The sequence below is a fragment of the Xiphophorus couchianus genome, chromosome 7, assembly GCF_001444195.1.
Source record: "Xiphophorus couchianus chromosome 7, X_couchianus-1.0, whole genome shotgun sequence".
NCBI lineage: Eukaryota > Metazoa > Chordata > Actinopteri > Cyprinodontiformes > Poeciliidae > Xiphophorus > Xiphophorus couchianus.
In genome coordinates this window covers 33,869,613-33,885,180 of record NC_040234.1, presented here as the reverse complement: position 1 = coordinate 33,885,180, position 15,568 = coordinate 33,869,613, and positions in this window count along the sequence as shown.

Here is a 15,568-nt window from a genome sequence, read left to right as displayed (position 1 = left end):
GTTCACAACTTCTTCTGTTCACTGATTGGCCCAGTCGAAATTCTGCTGAAGAAATCCAAGTCAATGGGAGAAAATACTAATGGAAGATGAGAATCAAGCAGAATGGCATAGGAAGGCAATGGCCAGGCTAAGAGACGGGGCTACACCTGGGGGTTAGCCTATTAGCAAATGTCTGTCAGTAGTAATTAGCTAACCTAGCCCAACCTCGATAACGCCACTTCACGTCAGATCAAAATCTGGTACAATGTGAACAAATTGGAAGTCAAAGATGGAGCTATACGATGTCCTGATTTCAAAAACTCTCTCTAGATTTTTAGAATGTTTTTACATTTTCTAAGTTTCCAAACTTTTCAAAGTAAAACATGGAGTTTTACTTTGAAATTTTTACGCCACATTTTACGCTGCCTCATAAAATGTGGGAAACATCTGCCCTTAGTGAAGGTGAGATTCTGCTCCTCAATCAACAAAAGGATGAGAACAAAATGCTGGAGACTCTTTAACAAGTCTGAAGTAAATGCAGTAACACCTCAGCTTTGGATCTACAAAGATATTCACTAAGAGGATGACAACCTGAGTAGATTAAGACATGATGGGGGATTTGACCCGCTCCGTTTCCTCCGAGGCCTAAAACAACACATCGGGTGTGTTTGACTTTACAATTAAGACTCATCAGGCTGAAGGATAGGCAGGGAGAAACAGGAATCCCCTGGTGGCTGGTCGTGCTGTAGCACGAGTCGGTTCGGCTCCTGATGGACGTCACTAAATGAGTGACCTGAGTCTGCAGCTCTTCAGCTCTCCTGATGCTGATCCTCTGAGCTTCAACCTTTACAACATACAAGTCCATCAGAAGCTCATAGTAAATGAACCAATAGATACTTACTAATATTTATCTAAATTATAGTTCTGGTCGCTTGCTTATTCTTCTTTTCACTTTGTTTTAATTCATTAGTCAGCACACCTGTTTTAATTTTATGATTTCTTCTCGCTGTGTCTTTTCTCCCTTCATACTTTCAATGTTCATGTTTTAATACTGGTTTAGTTTTAGCTCATAAAGCTTTCAAACATCCCCATGTCAGTGTTTCTGTGATAAAGGTGGAGAAACAAGTCTAACTTGTGCCATAATTTTTTTCACTACATCAGAAAGACGTAGTAACCCCCCGTCTATTGCTCCTCATTTTGTCTGTTTTGTTAAATAGCGATGGCAGCAGCTGTACCTGACAGGGCCAGACAAACCAAGAAGGTTTAGTTTTTGTCCTTCAAAGGTTACGCTTGTTTCAAAAATCAGTTAATTCAAAGAAACGTGTCAGGAAGGGCCAGGTAATAAATCAGTAATAATAAATATCACGACAGACATGTGATCAATATGAATAGGTAACACTAATGATAGAAACGTCAGTCATTTCATTCCAGAACCACACAGCATTCTGGGCCAGCTAAGCTAAGGTTGGTGGAATCAACTAACTCGCTCACTTTTTGGTTACCTAGCAACAACATGTTCCGTAACTTGTGGTTACCTAGCAACAACCTGTTGTGTAACTTCTGCAGCTGCAATTTACTCATAACTGCTTAAAAATAAAATTGAATAGTGTGGAAAGGTCACACCACCAGTTTGGTAACATTTCACATATTTAAAACTGATCAATAATTATTGATATCGACTGATATGAAATGTTTCTATTGTGATAAGTTCTTCAGCCTTATTGTCTAGCTCTAGTGTCAGGTTCTTCTAACAGTTTTCTAATCCTAAATCTCCTCTCTGTTGTCTGAACTTGTGTTTTTTGTTACCCAGAATAACAGAATTAGAAACTTTAGACGCTGTGATTGGTTTACTAGAGATTAACACGTTTTTTTATTGTTTAGTAACAGCCACGGCTTTTAAGATGGAGAGGAAGTAACATTTTCTTATGTCATTTTACAAGTATTGCATAGCCACAGCCACTATAAACAGGCATCCGCTGATATTTGTGCCATATTTCACCATGCGAAGCTCTTCACCACTGACTGACGGGACAATAAGGTTTTATTTATAATATTTCTACTTTATGCACAGAAAGCAGAGGGTTGCTGCGCTTTGTGGAGCCGCATTTGATACGTTTAAGACCAGGTGAAATCAGGCTGAGAGATGGATGAAGATATCACAGCACTCTGGGGTGTTGGTATCAATTCATGCCCAGGTATCTCTGTGGTGTTTCCATTACAGTGATGGAGGAAGAGGGTAATATGCAAAGCCAGGGCTCATCTCTGGGAATAGCAGCTTCAATCTATCAGGGCCTGCTTTACCCGGGTCAGAGAGGCAACAATGGAGAAAAAGATAGACATGAAGAGGCAATGGAGGCATATTCAATCTCATTTTCCATCTCAACAGGTCATTGTTATTGGATGGTCGTGGAGCTGATGGCGTTTTTTATGGGTTCATCTCGAAAGAAAAATGACAACCAGATTGATGGTGGTACTTAGAAACAGAGCGATGTTGAAATAAGGAGAGAGATCATTCTCACCGGGGAGGAACTTTAAAGTTTCAATGTTCACCCTCTTGTTTAGAATCCTCTGTTTCAAAACTGCCGTGCATATAATGTCAATTATTGCTCATCAAATTATGTTATTATGTAAAAGTGAATGCTTAAATCAATGATTAGAAACTGCACCCATTTTTGATGCAGAGAGCAGGATAGTCAACCACTTCACTACTTACGTATTTCACTTTACAGCAGCAGTACAGTTGATTTTATGTTAGTTTATACATGAGGATTATTTCCTACGAAAAAGTTTTTTTTCTTTTGCTTATTTGCAAATCCAAACTTCTGAAAAACACAAAATTTAAGGTGAACTTTAGTTTTCAGTAAGTAAAGAGATTCAAGACAAATCTATAGTTTCACTGTGTTCATGGTCAAGTGACTTTCAACAGAAATGTGTTTTTTTTCACTATTTTTGTGCTCATTGAACCTTTTTTGTGAGTTTCTTAGGTTATTAAACAAAGCGATTCTATGCAGATTAATTCATCCTGGAGCTTTATTATTATTATAGTTCTCCTCATTAGTATAGTGGTGAGTATCCCTGCCTGTCACGCGGGAGACCGGGGTTCAATTCCCCGACAGGGAGTGAAGTTTGTTTCAGGTCCCTCTTGAAAATGAGATCTAGAGATCTGATTAAATAAAGAATACAGAATATTAACAGGCCGTGTAGAGATATTTCGAGATCCTGGTGCACAAAGTTAAACCGGGTACATAAAACAGGATTTTTAAACACCTACAAAAACATATTTTATGGAATATCTGGCTGAAAAACATGTAATTTTTATCAGCCCACTTAACCTAACATGAGCGTTTTAACTGGAGTAACCAGGGAGAATCAATACATGGTAAACATGGTGAATTCAAATCTGAAACCACCAAATTGAGACTTTACTAAAGATGTTGGTCAAAGCAAAACACACATTACAGGGACGTACAGTATCCAGGAGTGCAAAACATGTTAACTCTTAAGTTATTCTTATTAGGTGAACATATTTGCACATTGTCCCTGTTATGCCAGTGAGTCCCACTAATTGGCTGACACACGCAATCATTAGAGGACGTAAGCAAACAGAGTCACCTACAGCATAACAAAGGTCATTGCTGGAGTTTGTTGGACCAGGAGTAGATGAACAGAAATCCCCACCAGAAATGAGCCGGCGTCAGAACCCCGTCTGCAGTCGGCTTGATTGTTTCTTTTAATATTTGTGGATTGCATTTGTGTTTCTTTCAGCTCTGGGATTTAAACAAAAAGTAATGCATTTAAAGAAAATTAAATTACCGCTGCAGAAAAAGGCTCCAAGCGCCAGTCATTTTACTTTTCCCAGTCCAGGTTTTTCTTGGCTGATGCCAAATCCTGCCTGCGCTGACTTGATGTTAATAAGCGACAACAATTGCAGTCGGGTAAATGAGCTGTCAACATTAAAGTTTTCATTTCTGCTGATGAAATTATTAAATCTGTGAACGAGAGCAGCTGTTTTGGAAGATAAGCAATTATAAAATGTCGTTCATGTCAGCAAAGACAACAGTAGAGAGCAAAATGGATGCTAGCCAAGTGAATTATAAGCATGCTAATTTTGGAATGATGTTATGATCTGTCCTTTTAGACATTTTACTTAGATAACATGGGATAAGCGAGAAGAAGTTCAGGTTGGAGCTGTTAACTCAGTTAAAATATATTTAGGCCGTGAATAATGAACATGAATTACTGCATTTTATCTGTGGTGGACTGGTTACCTGCCCAGGTTTCACCATCCAGGTAAGGATAAATTATCCAACCATCCACTCAAAACAACAAAAGTAAATTAGCACTTTAGAATTTCTTATAAAATTAATTTAGGGGAAGCTAGTGCGCTAAACATTTTCAAAATGAGCAAAAACATTAAAAATTAGCTCTGCTATTAGCACATTAGCAGATAAGCTAATGCGCTAATAGCATTAGCTTATTAATGCACACTGTGCAGTGGTGGGCACATTTCAATAGCATGAATTTATGCTATTTAGAATAGTTTAAAAAAAAGATATGACAAGTTTGGTGTTAAAAAGAAATAATAATAATAAAGAAATAAAGACAGAAACTGAAACAATATTCAGCAATTACATATTTTTACAAGATAAAATTAGCTAAACTCACCAGCAGTTAAAGTTAAAATGTGACTAAGACATGAGCTGACTGTGTGTAATGACAATACAGGAAATGTTGGACATAAAAAGTGAACAGCAGTGAGGCTCTTCATCCACCAGACAGAGATCTACTCATGTACACTGAAGAAAATCTTAATCATGCTCTTTAAAATATCTGGATCCTGTTTTAAAGGCAGTAAGTCATAAATCATTGAGAGTTCTCAATGCTTGCAGACTCACCTCCAACACATGAAGGCATACAAGATTAAAATTACAGATCAAAACCGAATTGGACCTTCATAATATCCAGTTGTTTTCCACGTGTTCTTCTCGTCCGGCTCCTTGTCTGTTTCCTTGTTGTTCCTGTTATAAATGGATCTGATAAATGGAGTCCCTGTTAGAGCAGAAAGCTGGAGCTTATCTGACATTACTGAGTGTCCCCCTTCCCCCCCATTCCATTTCCTCACTGGCTCTCTAACTCTGGGACGGGACTTCCTCTAACAACCTTATCAGTTTGAACCACAACCCTGGAACAGACCCACTGAAAGAGATCTCACAAAAAGTAAAGAAAAATGAAAAGTAGTAATGTCATACCTGCATTATGTTACGCTTATCTTTATCTGTGGAATTTAGGAAATCTTTGTTTTCCTTTTGGATGTAGTTTAGTTTCTACCCTTCCAAAAACCTCGGTTTGGTCTCAGTTTGAGAGAAAGACGTTGTTTCGAGGAAACTCAAGGACACACAAGTGCACTGATATTGTGAAAAATCACTTTACTTATTTTTCTCTCTTTTTTTAAGAGCAGAGCTGCAGTAAAGCCCCCGTGAGGCTCTTGTGAAAACTGTATGTCTCTGTTTCGGTTGAGATAATAACGTCTGCGATGAAACACTCCAAGCAGCTACTGTTTATGGACCTGGAGGGGAATATTCAGACCCAGTTTTGGTCCAAGCAAACAAAAATGGAACTATAAATTACTTTTTTTTCACAATTCAGTCGGATAAATGCGTACATAAAAAAGGCTGCAGATATTCTCTGAATCTAAATATCATGGTCAACCCTTGGTAATAGATTTGGGAACTAGGAACAATTTGAATAAAGCAAATCTTTAAATATATGGTCACTTTGGGATCTGGTATTTGCTGATGTTTGCAATGAAAAAGGTTGATTAGACTTAAATATCAATCTGTAACTGCATCAACTGCAGGTTTATGACAGGAAAATTGTTCTTTTTTGGTTCTACCATCTACATAAATGTTCGTGGAGTTTCGCCTGTAGTCTTTTAAATTGTGCGAGTCCACATCGTATCTCAACCAGAATCTCCATTGTTCTATTGGAGGAAAAAAGTTCCCAAACAGTGGGCTGAGTAGAGAACATCTCCAGTGGAAATCGTCACATCAGGAGAGTTTTAAGTCATCAAGATTGTCCGGATGAATTATTTTTGGAAGGTTTTAGGGAGGAATGGAGATGTGGCCTTTGGAAACATTTTTAGTTATTTAAGTCTTTCTATTGTAAATGCCATCTTATTGTTATTGTGGCTTTAATTTGGGTGCAGCATCACTTTGTGTCTTCATTGAGAGCAGATCAGCTCTTACTAAACCGCAAATATTAAATTCTGTTGGTGTAGCATTTGATTTTTATTTTGTCTTTTATGAGATATAAAGTTAAATAGTGCAAACACGTTTTAAGGCCAGATTCAGAGACAGAAGCCATTGTTTTCTTTTCTTACAATGTGGTTACCCACCAGAATGAAATAAAAATATTTTAATTTGTTCCCCAGTCACAAGAGTTTCTTTCTGGAAATATGAAGAAATGTTCTGAATTTAAATAGCTCAAATCTCTCCGCTTGTGCACAAATTCATCTGTTTTCCAATTTCTCTAAGTAAAATGAAAGCCACGTAACAGCTTCCAGTCAAAATATGACTAAGATTGAATTTAATTTATATCAATAAATCTCAATCTAACAACTTTCTTAAAGCATTGTACAAAACAGAAGGATCCACAAAATATTATTTTAATTCATACATTAGAGATAACCTTTAGCCTATAACTCCTGTTATTCATGTTTTTAATAACATTTCCAATATAAAAGGATTAGTTTCACAATTGCAGCTGCTTTTTTTGATCCTCTGTATTCCACAGCAGTTCTTAGCATACTTGCATCATTAGCTTTCTAATTAGCAACTGTGCTAATTCATCAAGGCAACAAATGCTGGTGTCAACATGGGCACTCCACTAAGGGTTGAATGTGGTTGCATTAATATTGCTGCTATTAATAACAGACAATAGCATCTGCTGAATGGTGGTTTACACATTTTGAAACATAATTAGCTCTTCGCAACAATTGACACATAGGAGCAAAATCCAAAACATCTCAGCAGACGAAGGAAATGGCTAAGACGCAGCGACGACCAGCAATTAGCTCGACTGGAGTTTAGTAGGTGAGAGTCTGAACAAAAGTCAGACTTGTGGTTTCGGATTGTTAAGCCAGACACAAATGACTTCAGGCTTCTGGATTTGATGGCGGCAGCTCTATTTTTCTTAGCTGGGTTTGAATAAACAGTGCTGCTCTGGGCCGGGGCCGTGTTGATTCCAGAGGGGAGATAAGCAAGGTAAATAAAGCCCAGCTCAGAGTGGAGGAGACTTCCTCTCAATGGCGCTCAACTGTTTTACTGTTTAAACGCCTCCAGATGGGCTCAGTTAAGGAAGCAAATGTCCTGTGACAAGCAGAATGAGAAAGCATTATGGACATGTCCCAGTGTCAGTTTGGTGCTAAAATGTTGATTCGCAGAACTTCCCCTTTTTTTTTTTTTTTTTTTTTTTTTTTTTACATCCCTGCATGTTATTCTAATCTGCATGTTGATGGACAACAATAACAGTTCTTATTGTACAATCGTCTGACGGTGAATAATTAAATATCATTGAAAATGTAACGTAATTGAGTGATGAAATTAAAAAAAACATACCTATGCACATTTTACACCATCTTAAATGTATTTTTTTATCCTTATTTTGATTATTACAGCTAAACTCAGTTACATTATGATCCATAAAAAATGATTTTTCACCTAAAATTACAGCGTTATGTTCTGGTCAACACAAGGGATGTCAAAGTCCAGCCGTTTCCTCCTAGCTGTGTCTCAAATTCAACAAAAATAAATTCATAACTCGGTCATTAGCAGGAGTCAAAAAACTTGACTGAAACATTTCAAATTGATTTGTTTCTATTAATCAAATCTGTGAACCATCACACCTGCTGCAGGTGTGTTGAATCAGACAGAAATGAACACAAATAAGATCTTGGATATGATACAAGAGTTTCTCATTTTCTAGCTCAACAACAGAAGTAAATTAAATTTTAGTTATATTTATTTGATTTCCATTTGGGATCAATGAAGTATTTTTGAATGAAACTGTATTGTGCAGGCGCACTTAAAAAAAAAATCAGATCAATGTATTTTGTTTCTCATTGAAAAAATAGAAACTCAAAATCAACAAAGCTACAAGTAAAGGCTTGAAGTAATTCATGTTATGTGTATTTAAGTTACACTTTCTAAAATATGTGACAAAAAATGTTGAACTGTGTTATGATCCAACTGTCAAGGGGATCAGAGGAAGTAACATAAAAAAGTGTCAGGTGGTTAATATTAGTGTTTCTTTAGCTGTATTAGACGTAGTAATAGCTCAGGAATATGACACTATCTGGGGAAGTGTTCGCTTTCCAAATGATTGACTGTTTTAAGTAAACTGCAACTTTCCTAGCAGTCATGATTTATCATTTGGTCATGAGACTCTGAGTAAAAAACTTGATGAAGTCACTTCTATCCTTTGTTTCCCTGTCGATGTGGAAGAGAATCGCTGCGATAAAAGTCTCGTTTCCCCTCGACAGAAGCTTTTTTTTTCTGTTAAAGGTACGCTCTAACATCTTAGCTGGAGCAAAAAATGATGACAAGGAAAAATAGATTAATTAAGGTACCTCAGCGTCGCAGCAGACACTTAATCATAGATTGTGCTTGTCACAGGGATTTAGGATCTGATTGACTTGAACAGATTATGCCTCTCTTCATTTTCTGCCTTTGTGCAATAGAAAATTAATTGTCAGTGACATTTGGTTGTAATCCCCCCCTCTCTCCTTCTTCTTCCCTCCTTCTCCTCCGCTCTCTACTTCCACCAATTAATTGGCTCTTATTGCAAAGATTTTCTTTTAGAGACACGCAGGAGGCGGAATCATTTCCTTAACATTGAGTTTTTTGATTGAGTGTAGAATCTAAGCATCGGTTGATGCTGATGCGATACTCCGGCTCATTCTTGGAGTGCTGCGTCAGTTTCTCTCGCAGCCTCACACACATAAACACACACACATTGCCTGAATGACAGCTAAATATTTAGAATGGCCCATTCCAGCTTGGGTCGTCAATCATCTGTAGATGTGATAGCCAAACTCTCTCAAAAGAAGAATAAAACAGAACAAGGGTGAGAAAAGTTGAAAGAAAAAGAAATATAGAACAATTTCTCATACTGGGCTTCAGCCAGCAGTCAAAAACATTGCAGCACATACTGCTAATACAATTAATAGTACAATAAACATAATTTCATGTTGCTATTTGTTCTGCTCTGTCAGCTGCTTTCATCAAAAAACGTTGTTAGGCTTTGAAAACAAGCAGATGGAAAAGTGAAAACATTCATGTTGACTGTTAATACCGCCTGTATCTGGAACCTGTCAAATGTTTCTTCAGCTTTGCGAAAAGTAAAAAAATAAAAACTATTTGGGAATTGCGATGTTTCCATTTCAAAAGAAATGCATTTACAATCATACGTGAATATATTTATTCACATAATAAGTCATTAAAACCATGATCTTCATACCACTTCCTGTCATCTTCTTCATCATTTCCACCAGCAGTAACATCTGGTTGTTGATTACATTTTGCAATTTTGCAAAATATACTATGATATAATATGGCCAAAAAACACACCTCATCCCGGCACCAACGATTTGAATATGATGAACTTTCCAAATTGCACAAAATTTTAAAACCTCAAATTTAGTTTCAATTGAATAAATGACCTGGGTTGGAATCCAAGTCGAGGGACTTTGGCGTTTAATTCCTTTGTTGGCCAGACATCCAGTGACCCCATCCAGTGGTCAAACAGGGCCAATCAAGAGTAAATACTGGCTGCTGTCATTTTAGATTAAAACTGAAGATTTTTCCTAAAAAAAGACCAGTTATGACGTTCACCAGTTGTGAATTGTTTTTACTGTTTTTTGTAAATCTAAATCTCCTTTTAAATCATGTTAAATATAATTTCTATTTTTATGTAGCCAAAAATCCAGCTAAGATTTGAATAAATGAGTCAGAGGCTGGGGGTTTAATTGAATGTGTCGTGTTTACAGAAATCTTTACTGTTTCACAAAGAAATTACAGAACAGGATCAGAAAACTCCTTGACAGATTGAACTCTTTCTTTTACTGTCAGACTTTCAAATATACTAATAGATTACACGTTTCTGAAACCGCATGACCTGGAGAATTCAATAGAAAATAAAGCTGACTTTTGCACCAGACAAATTTGTTCTTTTCAGATTTTGTATTTTGTAAAGGTAAATCTGCTTATTGCTTTCTAAACCTGATTAATTTAAACCAGTGTGATATAAATACAGTTTAATAATCTCAGATCAAATCTAAACTCATATGAGTGAACATAAAGCCTTGCCAAAAGAAAGAAAAAAAATATTTTAAAAAACTTGACATTCATGTTGGACTCCAACATGGAAACTGGAGGATTTTTCACACGGCTTCATTTCTTGCATATTAAGAAATGTGAACTATGAGGACATAACTGAGGTTAAATTAACTGAATTTTGTGCAACATCGAGTCTTTTTGCGTCTTTTAATTAATTTAATTATCTGTCATTTCTGATCCAATTCTTTTCTGAATAGTACGTCAGTACTGGAATCAAAGGTGTGGACCCTTTGTGGACTTTATGTTTGTGTTTTTAAAACTGCATATAGCATCCATTTTGGGAATTTTTTTTTATATTGTGTGCTTTTGTGGATTCTGAAAAACTTTTGTATTATTTGTTTTCATTGTGAAATAACCAAGCTATAACAAAGTCAGCTAAATTGTGCTAAAATAAACTAACCGTACCTAAAGAAAACTAAACTAATCTACAATAAGCTAAATTATGCTAATGTAAATTAAGCTAAACCAAGCTAAGGTCAGCTGCACTTACATAAGATGAATTAATAAGACAACATACGCTAATGTAGATAGATTAAACAAAGCTAGTGTAAAGTTAGCTAAATTATGGTAAAATAAGCCAAACTTATCTCAAGTAAATTCCAGTAATTTCATTATAAGCTAAGTTATGCCTGGAGAATTTACACTAAACTAAGATAAAGTCAACTAAGTAAGTTAAACTAGGAACCTAAAATAAGCTGGCTATTCTTAAATAAGATAAATTGAAATCAGTTAGTTTTAGCAAAAATAATATAAAACTAGCTACAGTAAACTAAATTAAGGTAGGCTAAGCTAAATTATGCTAAGTGGAGCTAAGATAAACTAAACTAAGGTCAGATAAACTTAACTAAGGAAAGTTAAACTAAGATAGGGTAAGGCCTAATTAAATTTTAGCTTAATTAGGTTAAAATAAAACTAAAATAAGCTTGACTGAGATAACTTAACGGTGCCTATGTTTTTAGTTTTTAAGCTCTTTCTTTTTTCCAGTGGATGGCGAAAAATTTAATTTTGATTCCTTATATGATGAATTGACATCTTGAGACTTTGACCTCAAGATGTCATAAGTTTATTTTGCTGTAACTTAACCGTCTTGTTTTCTTTTTTATTTTCTTAGAATTAAGAATTGGCTGAAAATCTGGTAATGATAAATACAAAGTCATGCCTCTGGTGTTTCCTTCAGTTTCTCGTGCCATGAGAATAAATCCTCGTCACTGTAATTCTTCAGCTGCAGTTCTGCTGGTTCTGTAGCAGCGGTGAACATGTGTGCAGTAGTAGATCTGTAGCTTCTGGGTGATAGGAGAGGATTCAACATGTCCAAAAAAAAACCATAATACAGGTATATAGCAAAGACGCCTCTGGACTCCATCAGGTCTTTACTGAACATTTGAAATGGTCTGATTGTTCTCCTCTTACGTTCAGACCTGCTATGGCATCTTCTGTGATCGCTTTATGAAAAGTCCCTGTCATGACGGTGATTTTGTGGATCTGACAGCCTTATTATTTCTGCTTATATTTTCAGTCTTCTTATTGCACCTTTACGATCGAGTTTCACAAAAACTTTTCTATGCGTAATAAAAAAAAAAAGACGTTTCTTTCTGAAATTTGTTCAATTTTAGAGCCGGGCGTTGAGCTTCCACGCTCATTTCAACTGCAAATCCCCAGCTAACAATCCAGGAAAGGTTCTGCTGAAACAAACTTAATTGACAAAGAAATGGGAAGAGAGTGACAGAGCAAAGGATGAAGTAGAGGAGAAAAATGAATGTAAAATGAAACAAACAAGGAGGAATATGTGAGGAGAATGAGCAGAATAATAAGAGGGAGTTTGGAGCTTTGATGGAGAAAATGTTGTCAGCCGGCATCATGCACAAGGGAGCGGCAGAGAGAAAACGAAGGAAATTGTGGGATACCGGCTGCTGATAGAATGAAGGTGGAGTGAAGGATGAGATAGCATTGTAGCGTGATGAAACAGAGGTCAAACCTGTGCATGTGTGTGTGCGTGTGTTTGTGCTTCCTGTGTCAAATTAAACTGTGGAGCCAAAGATGGACATTTCATTTCCCAGATATGATTGATGGGAAATGTCTGAGTCCCAGAGAGGTGTCTGATATCCCGACCCGACTCCTTCACACGTAAACACTGAAACAGGCCACGCTGCTGTCACACGCAGCTAAATATACGCATATTATTATATACATATATACACACACTGATAAGCAACTAATGTTTAATTAGAATGTGTTAAAATGCAAATGATCTTCGTTTCAAGCCTCAAGTTCTTCACCTGGAGGGAAGAATGTAGAAATGATCATTTTACAGTTTACTGAATTTGATCGCTGTTAATGTTATTATAACAGATTGGAATTGGATTGCTTGTAATTTGTGTAAGCCGGTGGGAATTTCTGCAGCAGTAATGTAAGCATCGCTCTGGTCTGTTGTGGACTATTTACCCCTTCATGCCTGGCGATGCTTTGAAATGCTCTGACTGTCTCTGGATTCTTGGCTTTTCCTTCTCTAAATGCCAACATCAGACTGGAAAAGACAATGAGCCAATGGATGGATGGACGTTTGCAATTTAACAAAAACTTCAAACCGACTGGGAATTTATTTGGACTTATTTGTTTTCGTATACAATCCTGTGGGGAAATCTTCTGCTATAATTCGAGAGCAAGATCTTTCAGTTTGAAAGCAGGATTTTATGTCTTTTGTACTCCAAACTTCTAACACTTGTGCTTTACATTTTCAATTTGACAGAAGGACTTCATGACTTCAATCTGAGGTTGTTCTTTCTCCCACGTCCAGTGGGCGGCACAGGTTGCTATAATTGATAGTAGACACACAGGCACACCTGCTTGAAGGAGACATTCTATTGGCTGAGAGGTTGCCAGGCAACGGCACTTTTCTGTTTCAAACGCCAGAATGGAACAAAATCATATTCATATTCATATAAACAGTACAGACCAAAAGTTTGGACACACCTTCTAATTCAATGGGTTTTCTTTATTTTCATGACTATTTATAAGGCAAGAAATCCCACTTATTAACCTGACAGGGCACCTATGAAGTGAAAACCATTTCAGGTGACGACCTCTTGAAGCTCATCAAGAAAATGCAGAGTGTGTGCAAAGCAGTAATCACAGCTAAAGGTTGCTACTTTGAAGAAACTAGAATATAAGGGGTATTTTCAGTTGTTTTACACTTTTTTGTTTAGTGCATATTTCCACATGTGTTATTCATAGTTTTGATGCCTTCAGTGTGAATCTACAATGTCAATAGTCATGAAAATAAAGGAAACTCATTGAATTAAAAGGTGTGTCCAAACCTTTGGTCTGTACTGTATATCATATTCACTTGCGAATAATATTTGCAAGTCAGCAGAGAAGTTTACAAGCGGAGATTTAATCCAAACAGAGGCAGGTTTTGAACGCGAGGAGAAAGATTTGAGACAGTGAATATTTGAACGAGAGCAAAAGTTTTGAGCACAAGTTTTAAAAGTTTTGAGAAGAAAGACATGAAGTCCTGATATCAAACTGAAAATGTGTGCACTTGAATTATGGCAGAAAGCTTCCCCCATACGATTCATCTTGTTGTTCTGCTTTGAATTGGTGCCATATAAACAAACTTATATTTCAAGTTGAAATAAGAATGAATATTTGTTTTATCTGTATGTCTTTAAGGAGTATTCAGCTATTTAAAAAAAGGGGAAAAAGTGCTTGACCCCTTTTAAATTTTTTCTGCTTTATATTATCAAGCTACAGAAGACAATTAGGGCCAATGAATAAACAAGAAAAAAAATCAGATTTTTTTCCTCACAAATCTGATTCTTCTTTTTTTCAGTGGCCCTAATCCTCTTATCCGTATCAAGCAAATTGTAGAAATGGATAAAAAATAAAATATGCAAATAAAATATAAAATATATATAATATAATCTAAAAATATTGGTGACAGGTTGCTAAGTCATAATTGTTATGGTTGAGGTGAAAGTGTAGTTTGTGTTGAATAATGGTAATAAAATCAAACCAAAAACCAATTAAATACAGCAATAATAATTTTATAGGATAGCAACATGTAGCAGTTACAGTTAAACTCTTCATTATTATTTACTTTTTTTACTGCATTAGTATACATTAAATCTCCATAAACTCAGCAGTCGTAGCTTAAGCAGTTGTTTGAATAGATCTCATTATTACAGTGATGCTTTCTCCAGCTGAAACAGAAACAGAGTGAACCTCAGTTCTGAAGGAAGAAGAAGGTTTTGCTTCTTCTTGGAAAACTATTTGACCAACAAACTGTATATTTCTCCAAGGGTCTGTCTCTAAATAAGTATTCAGTGTGGCTTTCAGCAGAAGGAGGTAAAGCTAATATTTTAAATACTTTTTTGGTTTTGTTTCCTAACATACAAATTTGTTTGCTTTCTTACTGATATAGCCAATCAGGAATGTGGCTCCAGGGGAAACGACTGAGCCTGGCTGCCTTCTTGTCTCTGTGGTGAACAAAATGGAAAAGATTGAAACAGAAACGGGTCAGGAGTTGCTCCACGTTCTGCTGCGTCCTCCCAGTTACCGTGACCGTGTGCACAGACTCTTTTACTTTCCCTCTAAATATCCCGGTAGCAAAACCTCCTGATTCAACGAAGAGGAACGACCTCCAGTTCACCAGTGGAGGTAGGAGCTTTCTGATGGGCCGTTTGTGTCCATTAATAGTCATTAAAAGCTGAATTCCAGGCTGAAGCTTTCTCCAAGCTTCTCTGAGAGCTTCATAATGTTCCTGTTGTGCAACACGTTTATGATCGGTTATAAATTGAGTGTTTTCAGGCCTTCCCCTGAATGCACCGGGCCATGGAGGTGAGGCTAGCCTGGCTCTGTGGATTTCCGGTGGCTGCGGCAGACACAGACAGCGTGTTGATTTTTATGATGTTAGACTTGGCCGGCTCTGTTCCCATTTTAAATGCTCCTACCCTGCAAACAGAAAAGTATTGTTCTCCAGACACACAGAGACAGAGAGAGAAAGTGGCCAGGCAGAGGAACTGGATGCTGCGGGAAATAAAAAGCAGGATTCAGATACTGTGACTGTGAAGCAGTTGAGACTTTTTGCTTCAAGTTTTACTTCCTTTTTGTACTTTGAAGAGGTAATTCCAGCAGCTAGTAAAAGACAAAATGTTTGCAGTGCTTTAAAAGTGAATTAGCTTTAATTGGACGAGAAC